Here is a 14264-nt window from a genome sequence, read left to right as displayed (position 1 = left end):
GTTAAAAGAATAGTTTGACATTTTTGGAAATAACACTTATTCACTTTTTGTTGGAGAGTTAGATGAAAAGGTTAGATTTTTAAAGGTCTTTTTATCGGTTTATAAAGCTCTTAACGCTCTTAGCCCTAGTTATTTATCAGATTTTCTTTTATCTTATGAACCCTCTCTGACCCTCAGGTCTTCTGGCAGACAGCGGTCTTTTATTAGTCCCTAAAGTTTGAACGACAACTCATGGTGAGGCATCTTTTTATTAGTCTGCTCCACGTCAATGGAACAGCCTGCCTGAAGACCAGAGGGTTGCAGAGAGTGTTTATAACTTAAAGTGCTCATATTATGATCATTTTCAGGTTCATAATTGTATCTTGAGGTTGTACCAGAATAGGTTTACATGGTTTAATTTTCAGAAAACACCATATTGTGTTGTACTGCACATTGCTGCAGCTCCTCTTTTCACCCTGTGTGTTGAGCTCTCTGTTTTAGCTACAGAGTGAGACATCTCACTTCTGTTCCATCTTTGTTTGGAGTCGCACATGCTCAGTAGCTAGGTAAGGACTACTAGCCAGTCAGAAGCAGAGATTGAAGGCATGTTCTGACAGTAGCTAGGTAAGGACTACTAGCCAGTCAGAAGCAGAGTATGAGGGCGTGCCCTGACAGTACCTAGGTAAGGACTACTAGCCAGTCAGAAGCAGAGTATGAGGGCGTGCCCTGACAGTACCTAGGTAAGGACTACTAGCCAGTCAGAAGCAGAGTATGAGGGTGTGCCCTGACATAGTGGGTATACTGCGTATACCTGCGTATCACATAGACTACACCACTGGGCATAACTACCTGTATAGGTATATTTATACTTTGTGCTATATTTATGTGTATGAAAAGTGCTAAATAAATAAAAAGTCTGATTGATTGATTGATTGAAAAGAATCAACCACTCTCATATCTGTCAGTAAAATACTGTATTACACTACAGCCAGCAGCTGGGTTAGCTTAGCATAAAGACAGGAAACGGGGAAATAGCTATAGTCCAAAGATAACAACGTTCCAAACAGCAACTCTATAAACTTTAACTAACTCTTCCAACCACTTAAACTCCCTAATTAACATGTTTTATCTTGTTTGTTTAAACCGTACAAAACCCCCCGATTCAATTGAATTTTACTTATAGTGTCAAATCATCTCAGTACACTTTACAGATAGAGTAGATCTAGACCACACTCTATAATTTACAGAGACCTAACACTTTACCAAAGAGCATGCATTTGATATTTACCATGTGTAAAGTTGACTAGTCAAGGTCAAGCTGTAAAATGCAAATAGTTGTTTTTACATTTCGGTTTAGATTCATATTTACCATTGATACAAACGGGTAACTTTGCTTTAAATACAATCAACATTTTATGTGTTAATTTTTACCAAAACAAATCTAAATGCTGGTGAAATCCAGGTTATTCTCTGAAGAGGCAATTTCCAGATGTTCTCCAAACGCCTCACAAGAAAAGCCAATGACGCGTTCAAGTCAAATCGTTTAAATAGGAATCACTTGCAGCCAAATAGATCTTGGTGAAAAGAACCACAGACTGTTGGCATTGTCTTCACTTTCCAATAAACTGCTTCAAATACATAACACAACAAAAGGTTGTATCAGGTGTGACTACATGGTTAGAACTCGGACTATCCACGTTTTAGGATAACGTGTGAACACTCCCAAGTCGGAATAAGGGGTGATTGACCTATTTATCCAGCATTGCCTGAATGCATCATACGGTAGAGTGGACGCAGAGCACGCGACCCAGACAGGTATGTAGCATTAGCTCTGTTATTGAAAACGGTGAAATAAGAAACGTCTAATGTAAGATTACGGAATTATAAGTGGAGCTGAGATCATAACCGCAAAGAGAAAAAGGCTAAACTGTAAAATTGCTGTTGGGAGAAACTCTTTCTGGCGTTTCCTTCCAATTAAGTGGAGTGTCCTGTGAGTTAATTAAGGTCAGATACCAACGTTAACGTTAGCTGGTTAGGTTAGCATAAAAAAATCGCTCCAAGTGAGTTATTTTTTTTTTCTTCTAATTACAATATTGTGTCAGGATATAACGTCTGTGTGTGATGTAAGCCTAAAGGGAGTTGTTTGTAATGAGCTGTGCAACATACAGCCTATTTTTTAGGCTGCTGCTCTAACTTTTGCTAGTTATGCACTTAAGGAAATGTGTGTGTATTTGAATTGTGGGTAAAGGTACAATGCATAGTGGTGCTCATTAGTTTACATACCAATGCTAAAGTTGACTAAAAAGAGGAATAAAAAAATCCTCTTTTGGAAATTGATCTTAATGCCTTTTATTAAAAAAGTTAGGAAAAATCCGACCTTTTTAATGACACCAATTTTTTTTGTGAATGAATAATGTATTGTAAATAAATAAATGTTCTTCCTTAAAATACATGGGGCATAAGTATACATACCTTTATGTTAAATTCCCATAGAGACAGGGAGATTTTTATTTTGAAAGGCCAGTTATTTCATGGATCCAGGATACTATGCTTCCTGATAAAGTTCCCTTGGCCTTTGCAATTAAAATAGCCCCACATCACATACCCTTCACCATACCCCCACATCATCACATAACCTTCACCATACCCCCCCATCATCACATACCCTTCACCATACCTAGAGATTGGCATGGTTTTATGTCAGTTAGCCTAATAACTGGTTTGATTTGCATTGAGAGATGATCTTATGGAAAGTACCCCATGCTATTTTAATTCCAAAGGCCAAGGGAATTTTATCAGGATGCATAGTATCCTGGATCCATGAAATAACTGGCCTTTCAAAACAAAAATCTGCCTTCCTATATGGGAATTTAACATAGGGGTATGTATACTTATGGCCGATTTTCTTTATTCCTCTTTTTAGTCAACTTTAGCATGGGTATGTAAACTTATGAGCACCACTGTATCTACGGAAGATTATTAGCGCCACATGTGAACATGTTATTGAATTCTGAGTTTAAAGTCAGAATTCTGATTTAAAAAAAAAAAAAATCACATATGGTAATTTGTATTTGAACGGTGGATTGAGTTAATGTCTATACACCGAACACAAAATGTTAAAGTGCAAGAATTGCATTATTTTGAAATTGAATTAACCGAACAGAGAAGGAGACAAATTAGTTAAGTAATGGGTATACATGCAGTTTATTGTCCGAAATTATTTTCCAAAAACTGATGAGGTCTTATTTGAGACAGGTTAGGGTAACACAGGTGGTTTAGCAGGTTCATAATTAATTAAAGACATTGGCCCTCATTTATCAACCTAACGTAGAAACCAGCGCAGATATGAGCGCAGAAATCATCTTACGACGGGCTTCGCGTGTGATTCATGAAATGTTGGTATCACACCAATCAGAGCGTAAGAATGGTCGTACATTGATAAATGCAGCGGCTGGAAACGATCGTAATTTAATTATTCTCGGTTTTGAGGCCTCCATCGCTACATTTATTTATTCCACCGTGGCCCGTACGTGTGCACTGTTGTACTGGCGCATAGAGGTCTTCTAAAAGAGCCAGATCTGCCATTGCTGATAAGTGATCAACTGATGACTTCTCCTTCTCCTGTTAAACTGATTATATGCTGCACCGCAAGGCCACGCTGACTCGAAAACTTACGTACACAAGTTCAGACCGGACGTGAGATTTTATCGCAGCCTACGCTCACGTTCCAATTGATAAATTCTGAGCTTTGCGTAGGAATCGGCATACACCTGTTATAGGTCGTCTGCATGTTTCATAAATGAGGTCCATTGTATGAGGAATTTGGGACACTAAACTGCACATAGGACCCTGTATGGGGAATTTGGGACACTAAACGTACGTATACCAATTTGAAGTACTTGTACTTTAGTCTTTTTATGCCACTTTCTACTCCGCTACAGTTGAAGAGAAATGTTGTACTTGCATAGCTTACAGCTTTAGTTACTAGTTACTTTACACAAAACACATGTAGTTTATATAATCTGTTAGATTCTAAAGTAAACTAGCCGACAATATAACGGACTAAAAGTCCAGCTGAGATGATTAGACCATTAAAGGTCCCATGGCATGAAAATTTCACTTTATGAGGTTTTTTAACATTAATATGAGTTCCCCCAGCCTGCCTATGGTCCCCCAGTGGCTAGAAATGGTGATAAGTGTAAACCGAGCCCTGGGTATCCTGCTCTGCCTTTGAGAAAATGAAAGCTCAGATGGACCAATCTTCTCCTTATGAGGTCATAAGGAGCAAGGTTACCTCCCCTTTCTCTGCTTTGCCCGCCCAGATAATTTAGCCCACCCATGAGAGAGAGAGAGAGACATCATGGCTTTCAAACGAGCAAAGTGGCAGTTGGTCAAGGCCACACCCCCACCCTCCACCTTGCTTCAGATACAGTATTAGAGGACCAGTAAGGTCTATATAAAAGAGACTTCAGATACAGTATTCGGGGACCACTAAGGTCTATATAAAAGAGACTTCAGATACAGTATTAGGGGACCACTAAGGTCTATATAAAAGAGACTTCAGATACAGTATTGGAGGACCACCAAGGCCTATATAAAAGAGACTTCAGATACAGTATTAGAGGACCACCAAGGCCTATATAAAAGAGACTTCAGATACAGTATTAGAGGACCACCAAGGCCTATATAAAAGAGACTTCAGATACAGTATTAGAAGACCACCAATGCCTATATAAAAGCATCCAAAGAGCACCATGTCATGGGACATTTAAACACACAACTGTTTGGATCATTTACACTTTCTACAATGGGAGGATCTTTCTGCATCGAGTACTTTTTACTTTTAATACATTAAGTACATTTTCCTGATGACATTTACAGACTTTTACTTGAGTAATATTTTCAATGCAGGACTTTTACTTGTATCAGAGTATTTTTTACAGTGTGGTGTTAATACTTTTACTGCAGTAAAGGATCTGAATTCTTCTTCCACCGCTGGCTGTACTTATTGTGTTTCTGCTAATGTGATGGACAATGAAACAGAAAAAGTAGAGTGGATGATAACTGTTCCCAATACTTGTGTGCAGCGTGTTTTTGTGACGTGGGACGGAGCTGCGTCACCTGCTTTCGGGATAGTCGTCATCGCTGCTGTGGATTCCTCCATCTTGTCTGGATGCTGACATCTGGATGTTGGGCCGTACCAAAGGCACGGTAAGAAGCAACTCAAGGAATCCTATTTCATTTGCCCTTTTATTCCTAGACTATTTTAACTAAAACTGCTATTTCGGTAAAAGTAGTTGGTACTAGGGTTGCACGGTATTGATTATGAATATTGCGATATCAATATTAATTTCGATATAAAAAAAGGTTTCTTGTATTGCCAGTTGCAGGGACAGTAAAGTGTATCGTAACCCAGAGAACCAAGTCAATCGAATTGTAGGATCTGATTCTTGAGATATTTTAGAGAACCCCAGATATTGATACCTTAAGTCTTGTTTTCTGAAAATGAACTCCGGAAAACGTCCGAGGAATTGGGTCCAGATAAAGTCCGGAGTTTCCTTGTTTACACATGTAGCACACAACAGGAGGCTGTCTGTGTGAGACGCGGATTACACCGGTCGTGGAGCCGTTTGTAATTTGGTCATACACAACTTGAGTCTCTTGCTGTTCGTTGAATCTGTCCGACGATTTCGGCGTCGGCTCTTACCGGCAGAAGTTTCTGAATCTCGCCGTCCCTCCAGTTAGACATTTTTTTTGCCGTCTTTGTGCTTTCACCGAAAGCCCAGAAGAGTCGATCATGGAGGTCATGCCTTCGCGACGAAATCTTGAAGTTTATTTCCCCCTCAAAAAAAGGTAATTTAGCACTGTAGTGGTTATGACCATATGAGTGACTTGTGCTGAAGTCCCGTGGGAATTCAGTTACCATTTCCTGTAACAATTGAATTCCCACAGGACTTCAGTGCGAGCCTAAAGCTAGCCTTCAGTAACGCTATGACTGTGCAAGGCACAGGCATCATTTGGACCGTTTCCATGTAGTTACATAGTCACTGATGTGGTCATAACCACTACAGTGCTCAATTACTTATTTTTGAGGGGGATATAAACTTCAAGTTTTTGTCGCAAATGCATGACCTCTGTGATCGACTCTTTTGGGCTTTCGGTGAAGCGTCCGATGGAAAAAGAGGTAAGTGACAGTACAAACTTTGAATTTAAACGGTTTCGTCACAATGTCTGAGTTCAAAACGCATCTTGTTGTCACGTAAGGGCCCTGTTCATGTTGCACAGAAATTTTAATTGCATTTTCTGTCTTGTTAAGAGGCACAAAGGCACTCTTTAGAACATGCCCCCACAACTGGCATTTTAGCTAACTAGGAGCTCTGGCCATTAGCTGAAGCAACTCCAGTTTACTAGCACCCATTTTGGTCGTTTTTTTTTCCTATCGACAGTACTCAGTGACATCTAGCGATCACGATTCAGGTAAAAATCGTCCGGATTTCTCCTTTTTAAATAGATTAGATTATCTAGAAATTCTAGAAAGAATCATTTGTAAATCTATCCATTGAACTCTTGCAGTACTTTTCATTCCGTCTTTTTTAATATTGCCTCATATTTTTCTACAGAGTTTCACTTCAAAACGTTCGGCGACAATCTCAGATCAGAAGAAAACATATCCAGGTTTTTAGCGTCTGTTCATGTTTTTTGAAGGACTATTTATTAGATTAGATTGCCCACACAGGGAAAGGTCACATGTTAGATGTTACACTTTAAGTACCAGACTTGATTGTGCAGCTGATCTTGCAGGTGTTTACAGTATGTACCCGAAATCGGTTTACTGATTTGTTCAGGCCATAGAAGTACCACATCTTAAAAACTAATATCTATATAATCTCTGAAGAACACCGATAAAAAGATGCCGAGCTCTGTAGTTCAGTTTCATTGGTGACGAGGTAGCCTGCGCGCATCTTGGAGAGGGGAGAGCGTGAAGTGAGAACGAGACCCAGTTTGAGCTGGGTAGCGACGGTTGAACCGCAGTATATTTCCACCCGCGAGTCTCGTCGGGAAGCGCACGTCCAGGCTTACGCGTTCCTCCTCTGTCAGCCCTGCTTTCTGGCCAACATACAGCAGAGGTTTTGAGAGACTTCAGCCGGAACATCACCTGACTGTGAAGCTCTCCCCTTACACTATAATGAACCGGCCCTGGAAAACTATCTGCTGTCTCCTGTCCAAGCAATATCATCTATTTGATCTTGATTGTGCATCGGTGGACCAAAACATCCAAGTGAATGAGCAGCACTGCATCTGTTAGCCATCCCTCTTTGTCATCCTGATGAAGACTCGCGGGGTGAATAGTATAGATGACCTGAGCACGGCAAAAGGAAAGGAGGCACGTTACAGGAGGTGAAACAGGAGGAGAGAGACCCAGGGAATCCGGGACACCTGAGCTGGCAACTTGAGCCCCAGGAGAAAGAGAGAACCTCATCCCGGCGGAGAGCGGAGTCAGCCAGGGGTTTGAGTCAGGGCCCAGGTACGAGGACGCGCCAACGCGCTGCTCAGACATTAGGATGAGGTTTCACTTCAATGGGATTAACAGGTGAGCCTGGTGACTCACTGAGATGTACAGTACACCCTATCTTATTAGCAGAACAGCCGGTGACATCGCTGTATGGGATGTGCGAGATCAGGTGTGGTGTCCAGTGATTTGAATAAGAAGAAAAAGATTCAGGTTTCTGAGTCAACACTGCAGGCTGGTATTCAACGCCTGCCCATTCCTTTGTTATCTCTCCTTGACTGTAAAGCAGTCAGTGAAGTAGAAGGAATGTGAGGTATTTCCAGGGTCTGACAGGGTGTGTGTGTGTGTGTGTGTGTGTGTGTGTGTGTGTGGGGGGGGGTGGTGGTCAGTCAGTGCCCACCCAAAGCACTGCAGCAGCATGCCTCCCAACACACATAAAGGAAGCCTTGTCTAACACTCTTCGTTCATTCACTTTCCTCTTAGAGATGTCGAGTTTCCACATGCTTTTCTCCAAATCTTTCTCTTATGATTTGTCTTTTTTTTTTTTTTCACTCCTTCAGTCTACACACACACACACACACACACACACACACACACACACACACACACACACACACACACTCTCACACTCTTCAGGCACACACAAACTGACTAAACTCAACTGGCAAAAATGTTAATTATATAAATCTTAATTAGTTTCCAGGGATTAAAAGTGTGCAGATTTGGTGAGTGAAGAAAATACTAACAGCTTGGAACTGTGATTATCTCACTGCGTAGGTATAAAATTGGGGTTAATACCTGAGATGAAACAAACGGCTTAAAAGTCCCAAACCTCCTTGTGCCTGCCAGGGAATTCTGGCAGCATCATAATGACGGGTATTGAAATACCTTTCCACCACAGAGAGAAAACACAAAATATTCACAATTTATTCAAGAGACATGTTTCATCTTACTAGGCTTTATGGGTCTCCGTACATCTTCTAAATAAAAGATGTTGAATTGCACGCACAGCCGTGTCTCGTACAACAGGAGGAAAAAAAAAATCTCAGTGTTCAATGATAGATAAGGTTTTTCTTATTTTCTTTCATCGTCAGTGTTGCCGCCTCTTCCCTCCCTCCCTCCCTCCCTACTCTTGCTCCTCTGTGTTAATGCTGTTAATGTACACAGCGTTATTGAGAGTGGCTGTGCTTGCAGCAGCATTCAGATATAAGGTGGCTCATTTGGTTAGCTCATTGACTGCTATCAGATTACAGGTCAGTGACCTTAATGACCAGACAGCAGCACAGAGCAGGGATGGAAAGTGGAGAAATGCACACCAGCATGTTTGGTTTTGTTTGTTGGTCAGATGGCTGGACTGAGGGAGGGATATCTCTTTTCTATATAGGCAGGTTTCACTGCATCTCCGCTTCCAGTTGGGCAAATCAGGCGAAAAATGTAAAAAACAGAACTAAGAGACAGCTAAGGGAGAGCAATATGACAAGAAAGTGGTATTCATTACACTATGGTAATCGCAACGGCAATTATTAGAAAATGTGAGGTTGTGGCTATCAATGAAAAAAAAGTAATGAAATGGTTTATAAGAGAACTTTCACATTTAGGGCCCTATTTTAACGATCTTAGCGCACGGCGTGAGGTGTCTGGCGCAGGTGCGTTTAGGGCGTGTCCAAATCCACTTTTGCTAGTTTGACGGCGTTAAAAAGGGTCCGGGCGCCTGGTCCTAAAGGGTTGTACTTAGTGTCTTCATTAATCAGAGGTGTGTTTTGGGCGTAACATGCAATAAACCAATCAGAGATCATCTCCCATTCCCTTTAAAAGCCAGGCGTGTTTGGACCTTGGTGCATTACCGTTATGATGGAGGATTTGCACCGTAATATTTTTATTTGTAATCTTCTGCATGTGTGTGTGCTGCTGTGCGTCCCTGTGTGTGTAACAAGCATAGTGTGTGCGCGCTGTGCATAAGCCTAGGAGCATTCTACTAATGCTCTGTTAAAATAACAATGAAATGCTGCGTTATTGACTTTAGACCAGGTTTTTGTTGGTCAGTGGTGCGATCACTTCCCACTGCCTCAAGATAACATTACGCCCAGAATGCACCTGAACACACCTCCCTGTAAGACCAGCACGCCCAGAATGCACCTTAACACACCTCCCTGTAAGACCAGCACACCCAGAATGCACCTGAACACACCTCCCTGTAAGACCAGCACGCCCAGAATGCACCTGAACACACCTCCCTGTAAGACCAGCACGCCCAGAATGCACCTGAACACACCTCCCTGTAAGACCAGCACGCCCAGAATGCACCTGAACACACCTCCCTTTAAGACCAGCATGCCCAGAATGCACCTGAACACACCTCCCTGTAAGACCAGCACGCCGATGGGCGCACAGATGGGCGCAGGTGCATTTGCTATTTAAACGACGCGGGCGCTGGACAGGAAACTGACAACTGCTTCGGTCTTAAACTAGGAAAGACACTTGCATTGGGCTTTGCGCTGCGCCGGGTGCAAGATAGGACCCCTAAGCTGTTTGGTTTGCTTCAACCAAACTGAAAGCTCATTCGAACTCTGGTGCAGACCAAACAACCAAACTCTGGTCCGCTTGAGAACGCTCCACGGTCTCAGTTCGCTTCCAAGTGCACAAAAGTTCGGTTCACTTCAGTTGAGAATGCCATCTGACCCATCTGTAGGAGGTCAAGCAAAAGCAATGCATTTACTAGGCTGTAATTTAAATGAAATCAACCTTGCACACAATTTACTGACTTGTATATGATTTAACGGACTGTGAGGATGCAAAGGCTTTCAGAGACAAATCTCCAGCTCATATTGTTTTTTGAGAGAGAAGTTTAGAGAAGTTTAGAGAAGTATAATAGGAGTGTGCCATTAGTAGAACGTGTCAGACGAGATACAAAATCAACCAAATAAAGTTTATGAAAGGATCTCTGCTGGATAGAATAAGCTTGGGTGCATTCTTTTGTCTAGTTACCCATTATGCAGCTTCTTTGCCAGATAAATAACGTTTTATTCTCAACGGTGTGTTTTCTTCGTGTAGTAGCTATCACGGCATGTGTGATTAAAAGTATAGAAAAGTTACATGACTGGATTTAAAAAAAACATGGTATAAAACCTTGTGGGAACAGGCAGGGGTCCAGAGAGGTTGCATCGAACACATTCTGACATTTAAGATGAATGAAATTCAAATGTATAATGCGCACATTGACTTTTTGAAAGCATATAATTGTGTGCCGTGAGGTAAAATGTTAAGATTTTTTTTAAAAAGCATGGGCTGCGGTACCATTATACTGAAGGCCCCGATGACAATGTCACAGTAAGTGCTCTTGGCTTCGCTACAATTACATCTACAATATAAGTGTGTCAAAGTTCAGCTACATGATGCTTTTTCCTTTTGTGCTATTTGTGAATGTGCTGATCAGAATAGTAAAACAAGGACGTAGAGGAAATGGTTTTCTAAAATGGCTCTGCATGTTGATACTAAGGATAGAATAGAATGCCTTTTATTGTCACTATACACATGTACAATGAGCTTAAAAGCAACTCCTTTTTCAGTGCCAACTAGTATGTAAAATAAATATAACATGGAATAAAATAACTAGTGCAACAAAAGGGGGGTAAGGGGCACAGTCCTGAGACGCTATATACATATAAAAAAAAGATGGTTTTATATACAGTATGATATGAATTGTGGGTTATTGCATATTATTTGAATATCGCCCAATAGTGGTGATCATATTCAATGAGTAATAGATATTGGATATGAGAGTAATGATATTGCACAGTATACAGATATTGCACAGTTGCACGTTGATGCTAAGGATACTGTAATCTTGGCAACATTTAGGGGGACATTGTGTGAATTCAAAAAACAAAACCTTTTAAGCATTATAACTGAGTGTGGCTGTAAATTAAAACAAAGCAAATTCATGGTAATTATGGACTTTGATGAAGATGGATGGTAAATTGACCTTGGTTTCTTTTAAGGTGAGGCATTGTTCGGTACACTTACTATTCATTTCAATTCAATTTTATTTTATTTATAGTATCAAATCCTAACATAGGTTATCTCGAGACACTTTACAGATAGAGTAGGTCTAGACCACACTCTATAATTACTAGAGTCTGACTACTGACATGAATGTCCGGTCTTTATTGAAATTACCAGGGATGCACCGAATCCAGGATTCGGCTTTGGATTTGGCCGAATATTGGGCTTTTTGACGGGGTTCGGTTTCTGCCTAACCGTAGAATTTTTTTCCACCGAACACTACGCTTGCACTACGCGCGCTACGCTGGTCGCCGTAATGACGTAGGTGGAGCGATCAATGCAGCAGGCTGTGATAAAGTTGAAATGGAACAGAAAAAGTTGTTGTTTGGCGGTACTTTCAGTCAAAAGAAGGCCATTCAAGTCCAGCTACATGTTCAATCTGCAATGCTGATTTGTCTGGTAGTGGCGAGGACCCTAAACTATACACAACGTGGCCGCCGTTACAACATCTGGTACGAAACATCTGAAAGAATACGAGTTGTGCATGAAGGAATCTCCAGACAGCAGCCAGAATGCAGCAACTTCAGGTACGGCAAAGGAAGGACAGTCCCTGTTGACTTCATTCATGTGTTTACTGGGTTCATGGACTGAGGATGGGAGGACGAGTCAGCACAATCTCAACCAGAGGATTCGGTATTTGGCTGAACCCCAAAAATCTGGATTCGGTGCATCCCTAGAAATTAACAAAAAGGAACAAAAAGTTAAACACAAATGCTAGATGCTGTGCCAATAATTAGGATGGGAAAAGCATTTGAAGCATGTCTTTTAACGCGCCATTTTGTAAATTGTACAGAAGCTAGGCTTGGCTTAGAGTGAGCAAAAAAAACAAAACAGGCCAAGTTCCTGCTGAAACCATGACTTAATATTTGTGATGATCTCTTGAATGCTCTCTTGACTGACTAGATGGATGGATGATCACAAACCTAGTTTAAGTGTGATAGGTGATGGATTTTGTCAGCATGGACGGAGAGGAAGATAAAGAGAGATTAAAAAGACGAGGATGAAAAAAGGATATGTGGAAAGTAGGAAGCAATTAATAAACATGTTGTAAAATAAACCTTGATCTAACTTACATTTATAATTTTGCACACCATCAGACAAGTTGACCTTTGACCATGCATTTCTGTCGGCAAACTATCACCATGTTGTTAAATGATGATTAATTTTAACTTATGTTACATTACATGTCATTTAGCTGACACTTTTATCCAAAGCGACTTACAATTGCTATATATTTCAGAGGTCGCACGCCTCTGGAGCAACTAGGGGTTAAGTGTCTTGCTCAGAGACACATTGGTTGTTGTATCTCAGTGGGATTCGAACCCTCATCTCCCGCACCACAGGCACGTGTCAAATCCACTGCGCCATCACCTCCCCTGTAAGTAAAATGGAAGTAAAATGGAGGGAATCTCTGTCCATCCTTCAATTTTCTTGACAACAGATCAGCCGATCCACTTGGAGCTTGGCGGGTGTATTGCTGAGGACGAGGAAGTGCAGTGTTGAGTGCGAGCTCTTGAGATCTAGTAGTGTGTTATGTACACACCGTGTAGTGTATTGAGAGGGGACCCCTATTAAGACCCGAGATGTGACATTGTAGCAAACTGAAACATTTCAAGCATCGGCCATGTAGCTTTCAGAATGAACGATTAATTTCCTAGATATAGTCTTGTCCCAGATAGCTAGCTGTTAGCAAATGACGCGTAGAGGCCTACTCTGGCAGTGCTAGGCGACGCAACTATGTCATGGCAGGTATATTGCTCAGGACTCAACGAAGTGCAGTGTCAATGAGAAGTTGTTCCAAATCTGCCCGTTTTGGACAGGCACAGAATTAGTTTGATAAAAGAAGTGTATTGTACAGTTCATACAATATAATATTGCTTGGAAGTTGGACCAAACAATTTTGTATTGTTATAATATGTTGGAGTATTTCTAAACGCTACAAACATTGTATATCATGACACCATACATGAATTTCTGCGTGCTAGCTGGGCCTCGGTTGCCTCGACTGTTTGTAAAATGGGAACCAGTCTATTCTGTTTTCACCCCATCCTTTCTTTTTCTTTACGGTTTTCCTCTTACTCTCTATCTACATGCCTCCACCAATTTCTCTTCCACTTCTCCCCCTCTCTTTGGGTTATTAGCATGCTGCTGATGGGGGCTGGTCATCCATTGAGCGGTGCAGGGAGGTTCGGCCGGGCTGCAGCAGGCCTGTCAGGGCAGGTCATTAAGAAAACGACGGGCCGGGGAATACACAGACAAGGTTGATTGGTTTCCTGCAACCATCAGCAGAGCCCTGCAGCATCTTCTGACCCTGTGAGCCCCATCTAACCTACACACACACTCGCACACACACACACATACACATACATACACTACATGCACCTGTGCAACAACACACGCAAGAGACACACGTTTGTATAAACATGAACACGAAGAACACAGACACTCTCATAGACACAGCTAACCTTTCCCTGGCCAAAGGCTATAGACTAGAAAAGGACAAGGAGCCACAGCGGGGAGATTACCCTGATCCTCATCCGCACAACCCAGCCTGTTGCTCGTTTTTAGATCTGCTAGTAGTAGTGTGCAGCTTGGCACTAATCCAAATATCGCGCCTGCTGCTGACTTCTCTTAAGATGTGTCCAGGGCAAGCGGCTACTTCCGGGTTTTAAATTCTGTATATCTAATTTCCAGCAGGGGTTAGTTGTCTGTT

General features: G+C 41.6%; 1 long non-coding RNA gene across 1 annotated transcript in view; it reads left to right on the top strand.

The window, feature by feature from the left end:
* The first annotated feature begins 1758 nt into the window (after positions 1-1758).
* The window catches only part of LOC114555909 (uncharacterized), a 127754-nt gene continuing 115248 nt past the window's right edge, over positions 1759-14264 (top strand). The window contains exons 1-2 of the long non-coding RNA XR_003692605.1: positions 1759-1794; positions 5067-5190. This is a non-coding gene — a long non-coding RNA (uncharacterized LOC114555909). The remainder of the gene's footprint in view (positions 1795-5066; positions 5191-14264) is intronic.

The sequence above is a fragment of the Perca flavescens genome, chromosome 5 (assembly GCF_004354835.1).
Source record: "Perca flavescens isolate YP-PL-M2 chromosome 5, PFLA_1.0, whole genome shotgun sequence".
In the NCBI taxonomy this organism is placed as follows: domain Eukaryota; kingdom Metazoa; phylum Chordata; class Actinopteri; order Perciformes; family Percidae; genus Perca; species Perca flavescens.
This window is presented reverse-complemented; position numbering and strand designations above follow the sequence as displayed.